General features: G+C 41.0%; 1 protein-coding gene across 3 annotated transcripts in view; it reads left to right on the forward strand.

The window, feature by feature from the left end:
- Positions 1–3,840: 3,840 nt before the first annotated feature.
- The window catches only part of LOC106603706 (protein FAM168A), a 45,896-nt gene continuing 31,255 nt past the window's right edge, over positions 3,841–18,481 (forward strand). For all 3 annotated transcript variants that reach the window (XM_014197707.3, XM_014197708.3, XM_014197709.3), the window contains exon 1: positions 3,841–4,047. The gene's annotated coding sequence lies outside the window, so the exon portion shown is untranslated. The remainder of the gene's footprint in view (positions 4,048–18,481) is intronic.

The following is an 18,481-nucleotide window of genomic DNA, read 5'->3' on the forward strand; positions in this document are numbered from 1 at the left end:
ATTTTTCTATTGTATGTACAGTGTGTGCAAATGTAGAAGAGTAGAGAGGTAAGACAATAAATAGACCATAGAGGTGAAATAATTACAATATAGCATTAACACTGGAGTGATAGATGTGCAAGTAGAGATACTGGGGTATAAAAGAGCAAGAGGATAAATAACAATATGGGGATGAGGTAGTTGGGTGGGCTATTTACAGATTGGCTGTGTACAGGTAGTGATCGGTAAGCTGCTCTGACAGCTGATGCTTAAAGTTAGGGAGGGAAACATAAGACTCCAGCTTCAGTGATTTTTGCAATTCGTTCCAGTCATTGGCAGCAGAGAACTGGAAGGAAAGGCGGCAAAAGGAAGCGTTGGCTTTGGGGATGACCAGTGCAATATACCTGCTGGAGCGCATGCTACGGGTGGGTGTTGCTATGGTGACCAGTGAGCTGAGATAAGGCGGGGCTTTACCGAGCAAAGACTTATAGAAGACCTGAAGCCAATGGGTTTGGCGACGAATATGTAGTGAGGGCCAGCCAAAGACAGCATACAGGTCGCAGTGGTGGGTAGTATATGGGGCTTTGGTTACAAGACGGATGGCACTGTGATAAACTACATCCAGTTTGCTGAGTAGAGTGATGGAGGCTATTCTGTAAATGACATCGAAGTCAAGGATCGGTAGGATAAGCAGTTTTATGAGGGTATGTTTGGCAGCATGAGTGAAAGAGGCTTTGTTGTGAAATAGGAAGCCAATTCTAGATTTAATTTTGGATTGGAGATTCTTTGTCGGGAGTGTTTTTCTTCAGGACAATCGAGTACAGGCTTAACTGAAAGAACAACAAAGACGGAATGCAATATGACATTTTATTAAATAGTTTGGGGAATGGTCAGATGATATGACAGGGTCTGCTGTCCTTTGGGGAAAGGAGTTCCAATGACTGGCCTTAAGGGTATTATAGCTGGTGGTGGGGAGGTGGATGGTTGTTGAAAACTGTTGCTGAAAAAGAGCAAGTGAGAGAACATGGGAGAGTTGACATAACTACATCCCACAATTTACTGCCATTGGTTGAGAGCGAGGAAAGTGATAGTTGCAAGCGTGAGCCCATAGGGTAAACAGCAAGCGTGAGGAATGTGCATTATTGTGCCGTGCTTATAGGCTATAAGGTAAATAGATGTACAACATTCCTCACTTGGCTTAAAGGAAAGAGGAGAAGAAAGAAGACGCTATGCTGATCATATTTTTGTATTCATTCCCACTAAGCCCGAAGAATAAGAAAAAGTGAATGGTATGCTTACTGCATGAAGTTAAACGAGTATTCAGATCAGCCTTCCTGATTGAACCTTTGTAAAATACATTTACCTCCGACTCTTGCCCCTAAATTCTGTTGCATGTTTTGGCCCTTTAAAACCTCTTGATAACTTTTTGGGGCTGCGGTAAGGTTTTTGGAGCAACATGGTTAAGGCTATCATTGGAATCTTTATGTAGTTGAGATAAGCAAGTACTGTAGCAGAATTATGGAGGTGGTTGGTTGCATTTTTTATTTTTTTTAAGAATTTTGTTTAATAGTGACTTGCAATGTTAATCTGATTCTATACAACTCAGTCAAACAAAACATGTTACTGCTATCCAGTGGCGATTTTAGCATGCAAATCTTGGTGGGGCAAAAAAAAAAAAAAAGTGGGAATCATGCCTGTGAAGCCACTACACAACACTAAACAATACATTAATTGCACTATAACAGTGACAAACTGTGCCCACAAACTCTTACTACACAGCATTACTTTCTTAGCTACAGTATACATATCTCCAAGTCAAGTTTTTGCAGTTCCGACTTAAGTTGTTTTGAGTACGACACAAAGCATGCTTCATTGACAGCATGGCCAATGTTTATCATTTTAAACTTGGAAAAGAGCCCCTTAATCCCAGATTTGGGACCACACAGCCACTCCACTGAGCAGCAGGCTAGTGATTGCGTTGCAATGCATGCAGTTAATGTTAGCCACTGTGACTGATTCCTTCCAAACCACTCATTGTTGAATTTGCGATTTCCAACTTGTGTAATGTTTATGTCCAATGGCCGATGAGCACCGATATGTTTTATCTACCTCAATTTCTCTTCATATGACAAGGATTAAAAAGGTTTTGCCAGTAGATTGTCGACTTGATTATTGATTACTGCTAGCTAAGATTTTGAAAGTATGATGTTACTGTACATATAACGTGATTTGATGTAATTTTATCTGTGGCCAATGACCTTGAGCCTTCTTGGACGCAAACTTCTAATGTAACTCTGGCAGCACCCAAGGGGCTAGAATTTTCTATCTCTACTCTTAGACTTGGTGGTGACGTAGTGTCCCCATGAGTGACAGAACACTGAGCCAATCACTGCGCAACACTCCGTATTTTCTGCTGGCTTGCCCCATCACCACAGAAAGCACTGAGCTATGCTGAAACACCTGCATTTTGGAGCTGCAATAATCCAAGAAAACCAAAAAAAAGAGACTGTTTGTATGCGACTTTGTCAACTCAATTATATACACTACCGTTCAAAAGTTTGGGGTGCCTTAGAATTGTCCTTGTTTTTGAAAGAAAAGCAATTTTTTTGCGGGTACTATTTAAAGAAGCTGCCAGTTGTGAGGACTTGTGCGGCATCCGTTTCTCAAACTAGACACTAATGTACTTGTCCTCTCGCTCAGTTGTGCACCGGGGCCTCCCACTCCTCTTTCTATTCTGGTTAGAGACAGTTTGTGCTGTTCTGTGAAGTGAGTAGTACACAGCGTTGTATGAGATCTTCAGTTTTTTGGCAATTTCTCGCATTGAATAGCCTTAATTTCTCAGAACAAGAATAGACTGACGAGTTTCAGAAGAAAGTTTTGTTTCTGGCCATTTTGAGCCTGTAATCGAACCCACAAATGCTGATGCTCCAGATACTCAATTAGTCTAAAGGAGGCCAGTTTTATTGCTTCTTCAATCAGGACAACAGTTTTCAGCTGTGTAACATCATTGCAAAAGGGTTTTCTAATGATCAATTAGCCTTTTAGAATGATAAACTTGGATTAGCTAACACAACGTGCCATTGGAACACAGGAGTGATGGTTGCTGATAATGGGCCTCTGTAGATATTCCATAAAAATCTGCCGTTTCCAGCTACAATAGTAATTTACAACATTAACAATGTCTACTGTATTTCTGATAAATTTGATGTTATTTTAATGGACCAAAAATGTGCTTTTATTTAAAAAACAAGGACATTTCTAAGTGACCCAAAACTTTTGAAAGGTTGTGTATATCTTTTTTTTTTTTACATTGTTTGCAAACTGATGTGACATGTATTAATGCCAAAATAACATGCAAAAAATTGTTTGGCTAAAAAAGCCCCATCTTTCCTGAATGACAGATAATGCTGCTATTATATACATACATCATGATTGACATGGCAATAGCAAAAACACAGATAAGGCAGGGATGCCTAGTATGTTTTGCAAAGCAAAAATATTCTGTTCTATTCTGTCATCTACCATAAATCTCCAGTTTGATTTTCATTTTTTCTTATATGAAATCCTCTCTGCTGTCATGATCATTCTATAAGGGATTCAAGCGGTCCTCTTTGAAAATGTATCTTTCCCACTGCTACATACACATTAAACAGGACCAACATACAGAGATGTGAGAACACATAAATCAGAAAGTTTAAATCAAGGATCATGTCATAATTTTTATTAATAAATGTAGCCTATATTTCCAACTCCAGTGAACTTGATGATAGATGTGAGGTAGTGAGACTTCTGAATTGGTCCCTGTTTGACAGTCACGTAGGAGAAAAAGGTCCTCCCCTTGTGTTTGCAAGGTTTTACTGCCCCCCTCCGTTAACCCTCATTCTCTCTCGATATTCCCATCCCCCCACTTTATGTGGATGTCGATGTTACCAACGCCGCTTATGAGAAACAACCGAAGCAAACCTTGGAGAAAACCGCCAGCATTGAACAAGGGAAATCAGTGACTCCGGACTCAGCATAAAATTAAAGACGAGGTGCTCCACGATAATAAATTCCCTTGGACATTTGGTGAGTTTGATATCATAACGTGTTCATAGTCTTGGAGACAGACGTGTCCTGCCTGATAATGTAAATATATATATTTGCTATGCATATATAAAAAAAATTCATGGACATGCATGTTGTAAAATATTACAAAATGGGTAAGACTAGGCTACACGTTCCAAGCCATAGGTCGCTGTGGTCCATTGGCAAATAAAATCAGACATAAGTGTGTAACAATGTAATCGCCGGAGCAACGGCCTTGGATCTCAAGGATGCATTATAAAATGTGACATGGGCTGAGAGCGAGTGCAGAGGAAACGCAGCCGACCCCTTGTCCTGGCTATTTTTTCTACTCATGTAGCAGCAGATCGGATTTTGGTAAAGATATGTGCGGCTCAAAATGGTGTCGGGAGTTTGACTGTGTGACCATTTTAAAAAGCCAAGTGAATTTCTGAGCGCAGCAATTATTTCAGGAGTCCACACGATAGAGAGGCCACATAGGGAAAACTATTAATTTTCACTTTTTCATATCAGCTGGACGCAAGTATTTTTTTCGGTGTGATATAGAACAAGACCTGACAGTATTGTATGCGTACAATAGCCGTTTTTGTTATGACTCACAATTTGCGGTGGTTATGATGCGTTTGGGAAGTAGGCTGATACGATGGCAAAATAGCTAGAAGCTATGAAGTTACAATAGGAGGTGGACTAATTGCGCAAGGTATCAAATATGGTCACATCTAAGCTGTTTAATAATACAAGCATGCATAATACACATTACTGTAAACACTACAATATAACAAGAAGAATAAGAATGCTTCATTATGAAAATATTGTACCCGTTTTTCATTTCATTTTGAAGGAACCGATCACTAGCCAATGGCCTATTCCATGTCCAAACATTTTACATTTTGGAAAATGTAGTTGACAATTGCTGCTGCTTTAGAGAGCATGGACGTTCAATAGGCAAAACATTGTGGAACCTTGCAGATAGAAATGTCATGAATATATATAGCTGACATGATTCCAGGTAAACACTGGACTGTGATGTCGGGGCGCCGAATCTGCTGCTCACCATCTGTGTGTGTGTGTGTGAGAGAGAGTGCCGCTATGTGCTCTGCTGGGCTCCAGAGGGCAGTGAGACAAAACACACCCCAGAGATGTGGGGGCGCTCCATTATCTGTGGAGAAGCACTTGTTCCAGTGTTAATGTTTTAACGTGTCTAAATGGCTAATTTCTTTGTTATTGATACAATGTTTCTCATGGGGCGGCAGGTAGCCTAGTGGTTAGAGCGTTGGGCCAGATCGAATCCCCGAGCTGACAAGGTAAAACATCTGTCGTTCTGCCCCCACTGTTCCTAGGCCGTCATTGTAAATAATAATTTCTTATAAACTGACTTGCCTAGTTAAATAAATGATTTAATGACTAGCTTGGCCATGTTTAAACTCAGAACGTTGTTTCTTTATCACCAGTGGCGGTCAGTACGGTTTAAGACAAAAAAAATTTAATGAGCGTAGACTTATTTCTATTACAGCATATTCCATTCACCCAGTTTAACAGCGATAGGTTTAGGCTACTACATGATACAAAAATGTTCCCTATACCCATCATGAGGTTGCTCGACACAGGTCGAGAGAATGATTTTAGGTCACAGACAGTGACACTTCCGACAGACAGTGACGAATATCGCCTTGCACACTCCTGCCTGCATCTAGCTGACCTAGGGAACAATCATTAGTCCAACAGTTGAAAACAGTTCCTTTTCGACAAATTCAGATATGTTTATCCCCGTTTCGTTCCACTTGCTTCCGTTTAAGAAACGTTTTTCAACAGAATCGGCGGAATGAATGCACCTCTGTTGACACGCAAACAGTTCAATTTCATAGCCACATTCAAACTGCTCGTTGTATTCCTTCACGCATCTACGCGCCCTCTTCTCACCTTTTCCCTTCGTTTGTGGACATCAATGCACAACACATCAGCTGTCTGTGACCAGGCAAAAAAAAACGTTCCAAGCCAAACCTTCATATCATCACCGCAGCTAGCTCACCATATTAGCTAAAGTAACGTCATAGTCAACATAGCTAATATAACTAATGCGTTAGTATACCCGTTTCAATCATGCAGTGTAGTAAGCAGTTTAGCAGTTACACCGGCAGTCCCCAGTGGCAATACATTTGTAAAACCAAAAGCTTACCTTGACTCGGAAGAGTTCGTGTTGGATAGTCATAGCCAGCTAGCACCCCTGTTTGAGCAGGGTGGTTGTGTAGGCTAAACTAGCTAACTGCATTTGCTAGCTAAGTGGAAAATGTTTCCAAAATATCTGTTTTGCTCCTCCATTTAAGAAATAAATTTCTTCAAAAAAAATATTTTTTGTGAAACAAACAAGCAATAAGCCAAAAAAACAGAACTTGAGCGTGCATAACTATTCATCGCCCCAAAGTCGATACTTTGGTGAGCCACCTTTTGCAGCAATTACAGCTGCAAGTCTCTTGAGGTATATCTCTATAAACTTGGCACATCTAGCCACTAGGATTTTTGCCCATTCAAGGCAGAACTACTCCAGCTCCTTCAAGTTGGATGGGTTCCACTTGTGTACAGAAATCTTTAACTTATTTTAAGTCATACCACAGATTCTCAATTGGATTGAGGTCTGGGCTTTGACTAGGCCATTCCAAGACATAAATGTTTCCCCTTAAACCACTCGAGTGTTGCTTTAGCAGTATGCTTAAATCTCCTTCAGGGTTATCCTTGGTCTCTGTTGCCTCTGATTAATGCCCTCCTTGCCTGGCCCGTGAGTTTTGGTGGGCGGCCCTCTCTTGGCAGGTTTGTTGTGGTGCCATATTCTTTCCATTTTTTAATAATGGATTTAATGGTGCTCTGTGGGATGTTCAAAGTTTCAGATATTTTTTTATAATCCAACCCTGATCTGTACTTCTCCACAACTTTGTCCCTGACCTGTTTGAAGAGCTCCTTGGTCTTCAGGGTGCCGCTTGCTTGGTGCCCCTTGCTTATTGGTGTTGCAGACTCTGGGGCCTTTCAGAACAGATGTCTATATACTGAGATCACGTGACAGATCATGTGACACTTAGACTGCACACAGGTGGACTTTATTTAACTAATTATGTGACTTCTTTAGGTAACGTGTTGCACCAGATCTTATTTAGGGACGTCATAGCAAAGGGGGGTGAATACATATGCACGCACCACTTTTCCGTTTGTTATTTTTTTTAGACATTTTTGAAACAAGTTATTTTTTTAAATTCACTTGACCAATTTGGACTATTTTGTTTATGTCCATTACATGAAATCCAAATAAAAATCAATTTAAATGCGAGGTTGAAACGCAATAAAATTGGAAAAACGCCAAGGGGGATGAATACTTTTGCAAGGCACTGTATATCTATCGCAGTCAAATACCCTTGAAAGCGCCTCAGCTACGGCATGTTTGTTTAATGCTGACACAAAACCTTGTCTGGAGATCGTTTCGAAGCGCAACGAAATGGGTATTTGACTTGAATGTAAAGGAATGCTGCTTCTGAAGCTGGACTAACGTCCATCACTAGGTGACCAGAACTGTCAATCAAATAATATCGAGCTGCTGTGCGCAGCCTGTCTGCTGCCTGCACGCAGACCTCTCTCTCCAAAAAAGTACACTAAAGTTAAATACTGTGACTTACCAGGACATTTAGTAGAAAGAAAACACATCTTCCACTAGGAATCGACTTCTAAGATTCACAATTGTTTAACAGATGAGACTGATTAGTGTCCATACTTCCGAGAACACAAACACTTGCATCTTTCATAGCGAGCGAGGGACGGAGAGGGAAGAGGGGAACCGTATAGACAGGTCAACAGATGGAGTCAGAACCGTGCACTAGGCCATCTATCGGCAATTAAAAGCTGCATGTAATGCTGTATTTCACAGACTGAACACACACTCACATCATTAGCGAAGAGAAAGAGCAGGCGAGCCAGCTGCACTGTGATTTTAGTTACGTGGGAAAAACAAATAAAAAAACACCGTTTTTCGTTAGGGATTTTTCTTAACGTTAGGGATCCCAATTTCGTTGAAACGTTCACACCCATAGTTTGTAGTGAAAGCCGCAGTGCTGTGAAGTTGTATCCACTAATGATTAAGGTCAGTACTCTGAGAGGAGAAGCTGATCCTAGATCTGTACCTAGGGGAAACTTGTGTGAAGGGGAGGGGTCAGGTCAGTGGGAGGATCGGACCAAGAAGTAGGAAGCTGATTGGATCGTTGCTCTGTCCTTAGGGGCAGTCATGTCTGATGGAATCTGAACTGGCCATGGACCGCCCTCCTTCATCCCAAACATACTTGCAGTAACAACTCATTCCCACACTCACAAACATGCACACACACACACACACATAACAGGGTTTATGTTACAAAAATGTGGCGTCGGACATTTCACGGTAGCATTTTAAATTTACCTGACATCTGAGAAATTTACCGGACGCATATGCATTGTTTGTGTAAGGGCGTCCACCCACAGTGCTCAGAATGACAGACAACACATTTAGATTATCGTAATTCATTTGAACAGAACATGCAACTCCAGGATGAAACGGGGTGCGTCCTTTACGAATTCCGATGCACACTGAAGATGTTAGAATAACTGTCCACATTTGCCTTTCATCTGCCAACAAAACGAGTAACGGACAGACAAATCACTAGTCTCTGTCAATCTATTATACCCCATAGTAAAAAAGTTGACCTATACTATTGGTCAGCGTGCCATTCCGTGCAAAAAATAAATAGCCTATTCCAAACTAACTCTGAGAGAGTTGTGGGACGATAGATCCCAAATTCATACAACCAGTACATCAAAATAACTTTAAAGGGCATTGAGGTTGATGAAACAGATCAAAATGTTTAGCTTAAAATGTTGATAAACTATTGTTTCTTAACATTATAAGGGCAGCAATGCACACACGCGCGAATGTTTGTGGGAAAAACATTTGTCAAATGCGCACTGTACATTCGGATGAAAATATCAGTTAGAAATGTTTAACAACTAGCATGGGTTGCTAATATGACTAGGATTGTGCCTTTGGCTACTGGACAATGAAAGAAAGTTGGTTTGAAAACCAATGGAATATGAGAGAAATGTGCCACATTTCAATGGCATATAGAAGTCTTTATAAAATATTTGCCTCCACGTTTATAGAAACAGATTTTGTCTCGGCTACTTTGAAGCAAGGTAAAATGTTCAGGTTTCACACAATTACGTTTATGTTTTCAAAATGCATACTAGCTCCAACTCACATTGCAAAGTGGTTTGACACGCTGAAGCCTGCCTACCATTGCCTAAGCACTTGAATGGCGAATGAGAAGCACACTTCAATTACCAGTTGAAAAATACAAATAGTAGCTCTTTTTAATCGTAACCATCAAAACTGTTTAACGCACGATTGCATTTAGAATTGTTGTACAATGATTGTGCTTATAAAAGCGCATGTTTGACTCCACTCAAACTTGGCTCTGTATCTATATGCAGAATTGTGCAAATTAACCCATAGACCAATAAGCATGACCGGTTAAATGTATTTGCATTGGCTGATATTTCCATCAATGAATAGGCAAAAAAGCATTATTTTGCAATGGGATTTTTTTCTTCTCCTGGACAACTGGCCGATGACAATTGTATTTACCAGTTTAAAAAAGAAGAATGCGTCCAAAAGCCGCCTATTACCTAACGGAAACCCTGACGGACACAACCACCCAGTGAGGCATGCAGGCTCACAGTGAAAATAGTGGTCATTTCATCTCTTGGCTGACTGCTGGCTGACAAATCATTTTCTATCTCAGGGAGGAGAGGAGTGCGATCTTGAAATGGTTTCTGTTCTCAAAATTGAGGAGAGAGAAAGAAAAAGTCCTTGGTGGGCTCTATGCAAGCTGTAGTCTAAAGTAGTGCACTATATAGTCAAAAGTAATGCACTAAATAGGGAATGGGATGCCATTTTGGATGCACCCCATCTCATTCTCCAGTCCTGCAGCTTCTGTAACTGCTCTGTTTTGCTATAGTAAAGGAGGCACAAAAAAACTCATCCCTCCTTTCTCTACCTCCTCTGACGTCATAGGTTCATTCCTTTCCTCTCTTCCTCTAACCTCCATATGTTCTCTTGAGCCCTTCCCTCCCCTTCATTTGTGGGATTTGATGAAGATCTGAGTAGCTGACAGACACAGGATTTTTCTATGGGTTAGCTCAGGGCTGGAATGTGTGTACAACATTATCTTCTGCCGTTCCATAGGCCTCCTCTATGTACTGTGGAATGATGGAATGTCGGAGTTGTTTTTTTTGGAACGTCGTACCTCTGAACCCTCCCCAGGAGGCTGCCAAAGGGGGTGTGTTTGAGTCTACAATGACTCGTAACAACCTTAGGATGCCTATCGGCTCTTAACCTGTAGGGTCATAGCTTTGTCTCACTTTATCTCGATAGGTGCAGCCGGGTATGTAAAAAAAAGACAACAAATCTCCACCCCAGTCCTTTCTCATCGCTTATAGTTGAGGATGAGGATTCAGCACTGGACTTGAAAAAAGAGATCTATGGAATAAGCTCGAAAGATGTTGCTTTGACTCGATCATAAGTCACTCTCTCGCACTGCCATTTTGTTTACCTTGATCCGAGTGTCTGCGTCTGAGGAGACTATAATAGCCGCCATGTCATGTCGCCTGTGGGTGGCAAGAATGTAAACACTTGTTTGCCGTTGGGGAGCAAAATGCGAAAAATGTATCTCCTTCTTGGAGACTCTCGGTGCTCGATATACGGGGCCTGGCAACAGACAGCCCTCCACAATCAGGAGTGGAGTAGTCCTGGCTGCAATGCATTCCAATGACGCGTGGCTAAGCCACAACGCTTCTGCAAAGCTCCTGAAAAGTTCTGGAGCTTGGCGAGCCAAAGCGTTGTACTCTCCTCTCCATCTATCAGAGAGTAGCCTGCAGTGGTGTGTGCTACTATATAGCTTTTTAACTCTGTTTCAGCAGGTTTTTCGTTTGAAAAAAGGAAGGATAAAATTAGGAAGGAAGAGAAAAGGAGAAAGGAGGTGATTAAAGGCAATAGATGGTGCTGGGTGATAGGATAAGGAATTAGTGATTCTGGGAGGTTCTTTTGAAGGTAGCCTATAAAGTCATCACATTGACCTTCTAACCTGGCTGTGCTAAATACCAAGGCAATATCATGGATAGGATCAGATCTACAGATGTCAGATCTTAACTTGATCACTCTTGTTGCAGAGAATTTTCCTGATGCATCAGGAAAATGATCCTTGTGGTTGGCTAAAAATGAGCAGTTCTCTTTCTTTCCACTCAGGGGCAGTCGAGTCATTGGGATCAGGGCTCAGTATCTTAAAATAATTATATCTCTATAGGCTTAGGTCCTATTACTGCAACATTGACATGTACACATACACATCAACAAATGTTGTTTTATATAGCTTAATAACGCAAGATAGTTATTGGTCTCCACTAGGCTATGACATACAAGTGTCTAGTGTGGGACCTCCCGAGTGGCGCAGCGGTCTAAGGCTTGAGGTGTCACTACAGACCCGGGTTCAATCCCAGACTGTGTGCCAGCTTTGACCGGGAGACCCATGAGGTGGTGCACAATGGACCCAGCGTCGTCCGGGTTAGGGGAAGGTTTGGCCGGCTGGGATTTCCTTGTCCCATTGCACTCATACTCCTACAAGCTGACTTCGGTTTCCAGCTGGATAGTGTTCCCTCCGACACATTGGCGTGGCTGGCTTCCGGGTTAAACAAGCAGTGCGGCTTGGCAGGGTCGTGGTTCAGAGGACGCATGGCTCTCGACCAAGTCTGGACTAGAGTTTCAGTGATGGGACAAGACTGTAACTACCAATTGGGGAGAAAAAGGGGTGAAGATAAAACAATATATATATTTTTTTTATAATAATAAGAATCGAGTGTATCCGAAGGTTACAAATGAACTGTCAAAATTGAGTTAAATCGTGGCCTGGGGTGGTGTAGCAGTTAGGGCCACTGCCTTCAGCGTATGTATAGGCCTACCGTGTTGGTGTGGGTTTGATTCTGCCCCAAGCCCTTCTGATACCAATAATGCAATCTACTGATTGACTTGATGTAGTTAGACATTTCAAATATGGACAGTCCAGGACCATACCTTATTTTTCTTGATAAGAAATTACCATACCAGACACTTTTGGATAACATAAATAGTAAGCAAATAAAATAACAGTACACCAACATTAGTTTCCATTCATAAAAAGTGTTGGGTAAATTGCCACAGTAGATTGCCATGGAAAATTAGGAAATACTTTATTTCTATTGTACAGAATGCTTATCAAATAGATACATCACCCTTAGTCTGCTCAAAAAGGACTAAATTGTTCCGATGACAATACCAACCAGAGGGCAAACATATCTGGTAATGTTTGCACCTTATGGTAAACTGTGACAACAAACCAAAAAGACAACAATTGATTTGACATTAATTTATTGTTAAAGCCTGTCAGCACCATCTTGCAAATGTCCCCCAGCACAGGTATTCTTCAAAGAAGACTGACGTCAAACAAAGGCTGTACAGTTTCAATTTCGGTCATTCAATGTTGATTGAATATCTAACAATGTGCACAATTTCATAAAAAGGTATATGGTACTCGAGACATTGGAATAATTTTACAATTTCAATAGCATTAATAAAAATGTATTTTACATTATCGTTTCAAGTACATGTGATGGTGAATGCATACAAAAAATATTTACACCAAGTGTGATGTTTAATTTTTCACTCAGAATGAACAGGTAAGTGTTACAACGGTCAAACAATCAATACCGAAATGTCAATATAAATCATGTTACTAGTACGCAAATCAGACACATTTCACCATGGAATTAAATTGACGTCGAAAGTTTTTTGTTGCATTTTAGCTAACCCTAACCCTTTTCCTAACCTTAACCTACTCCTCCTAGCCTGCTATGAAAAGTACATTTTTGACAAACGCTGTAACCCTTCTAGACAAAACTGGATTTACACTACATCCTCCTCCTCTTCCGAGTCTCTCCTTTCCACATTGAAGGGTATTTTCTTTTTTTGGCTGGCCACTCGGTTGTGCTGCAACAAGCGGTAAATAAAAAGACACACAAAACAGTCTTGATTTATATATGGCACAAAAAGCTTACTGAGATGATACACTGACTGTATTACAGAGGTGCTTATAGGCCTTGTCCTAAAAACAGAATGACATTTAGACATTCACACAGAGAGAGTGTGAGAGAGCAATGCGTGGAAGGATGCTGTGGGGAACTGACCTGTAGATCTAGCTAATGTTAGCTAGCTACATGGTTGACACTGCAGCTAGCTAGCTAGCTTAGACAGCTTATCTAGTTGTAACCTAATGTGATAGCTAGTTAGCTATTGCCACACACATCTGATTAATCTAGTCACTCTTTATGCCAACGACAAGGTGGCTAGTTAGGCAAACAAACAGAGATCATATGGGGAGCTAAAAACAGGAGATTAAACTTTTTCTGTCAGATTCTGGGTTAGCCAAAGCTAGCTAACTAGTTACTAGTTAGCTTTCAACATGGCACAGTCATAGGATGCCATCTTTCCAACAAGTCAGTTTTCTGCCCTGCTAGAGCTGCCCCGGTCAACTCTAAGGGCTGTTATTGTGAAGTGGAAACGTCTAGGAGCAACAATGGCTCAGTCCCGAAGTTGTAGGCCACACAAGCTCACAGAACAGGACAGCAGAGTGCTGAAGCATATAGCGCGTAAAAATCGTCTGTCCTCGATTGCAACACTCACTACCGAGTTCCAAACTGCCTCTGGAAGCAATATCAGCACAAGAACTGTTCATCAGGAGCTTCATGAAATGGGTTTCCATGGCCGAGCAGCCACATAACAAGCCTAAGATCACCATGCGCAATGCCAAGCGTCGGCTGGAGTGGTGTAAAGCTCGCCGCCATTGTAATCTGGAGCAGCAGAAACATGTTCTCTGGAGTAATGAATCGCACATCACCATCTGGCAGTCTAACGGACAAATCTGGGTTTGGAGGATGCCAGGAGAATGCTACCTGCCCGAATGCATAGGGCAAACTGTAAAGTTTGGTGGAGGAGGAATAATGGTCTGGGTCTGTTTTTCATGGTTCCGGCTAGGCCCCATAGTTCCAGTGAATGGAAATCTTAATGCTACAGCATACAATGACATTCTAGATGATTCTGTGCTTCCAACTTTGTGGCAACAGTTTGGAGAAGGCCCTTTCCTGTTTCAGCATGACAATGCCCCCATGTACAAAGCGAGGTCCATACAGAAATGCTTTGTCGAGAACTGATTGGCTCAAACATTAAGAATGAAAGAAATTCCACAAATTAACTTTTAACAAGGCACACCTGTTAATTGAAATGCATTCCAGGTGACTACCTCATGAATCTGGTTGAGAGAATGCCAAGAGTGTGCAAAGCTGTCATCAAGGCATAGGGTGGCTACTTTGAAGAATCTCAAAAATAAAATATATTTTGACGTGTTTAACACTTTTTTGGTTACTAAATGATTCCATATGTGTTATTTCATAGTTTTGATGTCTTTGTTATTATTCTACAATGTAGAAAATAGTAAAAATAAAGGAAAACCCTGGAATGAGTAGGTATGTCCAAACCTTTGACTGGTACTGTATATCTTAGAAATACTTATCTTACTCCAGAAATATATCATATTCCAAAGGCAGAAGGTAATTAAAGTGCAACTTACCTCTTATCGCATCTGGCTAAGAACCCAAGAACAAAAATAAGAAGAAGTGCGCTTCACTGCAGGTGCCGTGGTGGAGATAATACTGGGTTTGACGGACAACTTTGAGAGCCAATGAACTTAACCCTTTGACACTTATGAACATACGGGTGTGGTCATTCTACAGCGGTCCCTGCAGCGTGCACTCAAACCGGTGTGATTAGAACACTTATTTAGAACGTCAAGTTACGATTGATGCAACAGTCAGCATTTGAGCTGGCCACAGTTTTTTCACAAACATTTTGCACAAACACAGTTTTATCATGTCAACCAAGATAAGATGTTACAAGATGAGTTGGGTCTATTTGCAGTGTGCATGTTGAAGGGGGTGTGTCGTATACCATCATTCACTTCCGGAAGTACTGGAAAGATGAGTGAACCATCCCTTCACCTCATTTTATTATAACATCTTTGGTCTGACAGACATTTACGTTACAACCAGAATGCATTGTATAATGTCAACAAACATGGTGCCACATATAGCTGGTAATTAGCTTAGCATTAGCTCATCATAATCAGTACAACCTTCAAAAAAGTATTTTACAGACATCATATGCGTCCATTACAATCTAAAATTCAGAAATTGTTCACCTCACTGAATAGGCTACACAGGTTGAGGTTCATGTCTTGCCGACCTCTAAACATGTCACCAAATGAATATGTTTGAAAGTGATGAATGCAAAATTATGCAAAGTGGATGAACACAACGTAAGGCCTTACCAGTATTTATATATTACAGTGTACAAGCGTGATATAATTCAACATTTAACTTTTTTTCTCTGCAGTATATGCAAAAAGGAGTTGGTACCGAGAAACCTGAATAAATTGTTGTTTTATTTCTGCACTTTCCATGTCACAGGTTTGGGTGGAATGCAGAGGTCTTGACTTGTTCTCTATTTGTGTACTTTTTTTCCTATGATATTATTGTCTTTCCCAACCTTTATGCACAATATATTGCTTTACGTGTTGTCTCCACTCTATACAATACTATTACTATATTACAGTGAATGCTTGCGTCGTAAACATTTGTATGGTTGAATGAGAGGTTTGTGTTGGTGCCTCTGAGACTGGCAGTGTTAACACCTACAGAAGGATCCATGATTAGCCAGACAGTGGCAGGAGTGCTTGAATCTATCCACTAGAGCACAGAAAGGGAGAGGAGGATTTGCTTACTCACTGTCCTCCTACTCCACTCTCTCCTCTCTGCATTTTCTGTGTCTACCAATCCGTGGTTTACAGTCCCCTCCCATATCTGCTGCTCAGTGACAGTCATATCAGAGTAAAGGCCTTGTGTTAAAGGCTAAATTATAAACCCCTACATGGACATATCAAACATGTGTTTTAGGTGAAAACATATGATTGATTTCAAGTGTACGCTCTCCTCTATATCTCTAACTGCTACTCAGTGATAGAGTATAGGCCTTATGTTATACAGTGAATTATAATACTATACATGTAGAAAGCATACAGGGTTGAGGAGTAACTGATTACATGTAATATGAGTACAAAAAAACTAACTGTAATCAGTTACATTACCAACTAAAATATTGTAATCAGATTACAGATACTTTTGAAAAAAATAGATGATTGCTTTTGGATTACTTTTAAATTCAGAAAGGATGTTTGCAAAAAAATACATTATGACACCTTTTTGTTTTTTCAATGACATTCAATTCAGCATTAAAAAAAGGGCACAAGTTTAAGTTTGTTCCACCTGAGCGAGTCTGACCACATAATCAGAGACCACTATTACGTTACTGATTTACAATTTTGGACAGGTAACTAGTAACAGTAACGGATTACATTTAGAATATATGCTTTCAGGGTTGGGTAGGTTACATTCTAAATGGCCAATATATGTGTGGTATATGGCCAATATATTTGTAATTGGCCAATATGTATGTGCAGTACTGTATATGGCCAATGTAGTATATACACTGAGTGTACAAATCATTAAGAACATGATTTGACAGACTGACCAGGTGAAAGCTATGATCCCTTATTGATGTCACTTAAAACAGTATAGATGAAGGGGAGGAGACTGGTAAAGAAACATTTTTAAGCCTTGAGACAATTGAGACATGAATTGTGTATGTATGCCATAAAATATTTAAGTGCCTTTGAACGGGGTATGGTAGTAGGTGCTAAGAGCACTGGTGTTTCCCGTGTCTGTCAAGAATGGTCCACCACCCAATGGACATCTATTTTATTTTATTTAACCTTTATTTAACTAGGCAAGTCAGTTATGAACAAATTCTTATTTACAATGACAGCCTACCGGGGAACAGTGGGTTAACTGCCTTGTTTAGGGGCAGAACAACAGATTTGTACCTTGTCAGCTCAGGGAATCGATCCAGCAGCCTTTCAGTTACTGGTCCAACGCTCTAACCGCTAGGCTACCTGCCGCCATCATGTGATCATGTCTTTTTATTCTGTCGTTTGTCAGTCATCTTCTTGTATCTGACGAGCTCTTCGTTTATTTTTTGTTTATCACTCTTATACTCCTCACACACACACACACACACACACACACACACACACACACACACACACACACACACACACACACACACACACACACACACACACACACACACACACACACACACACACACACTCACACACAACCCATCCATCTGTTTACTTTTCTCTTATCTGTCCATTCCTTTTACTCTGCTTTTCTTTAAGCGCTATCTCTCCATCTGCAGCTGTTTCTTGGCTATTCCAGTTTTCCCTCAATCACATTTCTGGGGTCTAATATATCTACAGCAGAACAACAATTATCAAATGCCTTAATGCACTTGCCATACTTCTGATCACTTTCTTGCCTCATCAGTCAATACAAAATTCCCGTTTTGTTCCCAGAATATTAAAACATTGTTTTCATCAGAAGAGAAATGTGTGTACTGTCTCCAGCAATCAGTAAATACAAGTGCACAAAGTTCGAAATCACTCCATCAGCGCAAATTCATGTACAATAAATGGAAAGGTCTAGGTGATGGGGACTGTCTAATTTTTAGGATTTCTGACAACATTGCATGCACAGATGCAGACAATAAAGTTGGGTTACTTCTAAGTTCGGGTTACTCCTAAGTTGTCATTTCCAACATTGTGACCTTCCGTTTTAGAGGTTTACTTTGGTGTGGATTTAGGCCTATCGATTCAAATCAGTTGTGTTCCTCCATTGTCAAAAGTCATTATCTGGTGTGGACACCAGCTGCATTAAGTACTGCAGAGCATCTCCTCCTCATGGACTGCACCATATTTGCCCGTTCTTGCTGTGAGATGTTATCCCACTCTTACACCAAGGCACCTGCAAGTTCCCGGACATTTCTAGGGGGAATGGCCCTAGCCCTCACTCTCCGATCCAACAGGTCCCAGACGTGCTCAATGGGATTGAGATCCGGGCTCTTCGCTGGCTATGGCAGAACACTGACATTCCTGTCTTGCAAGAAATCACGCACAGAACGAGCAGTATGGCTGGTGGCATTGTCATGCTGGAGGGTCATGTCAGGATGAGCCTGCAGGAAGGGTACCACATGAGGCAGGAGGATGTCTTCCCTGTAACGCACAGCGTTGAGATTGCCTGCAATGACGACAAGCTCAGTCCGATGATGCTGTGACACACCGCCCCAGACCATGACAGACCCTCCACCTCCAAATCGATCTCGCTCCAGAGT

The sequence above is a fragment of the Salmo salar genome, chromosome 04, assembly GCF_965601325.2.
Source record: "Salmo salar chromosome 04, fSalSal1, whole genome shotgun sequence".
Classification (NCBI taxonomy): Eukaryota; Metazoa; Chordata; class Actinopteri; order Salmoniformes; family Salmonidae; genus Salmo; species Salmo salar.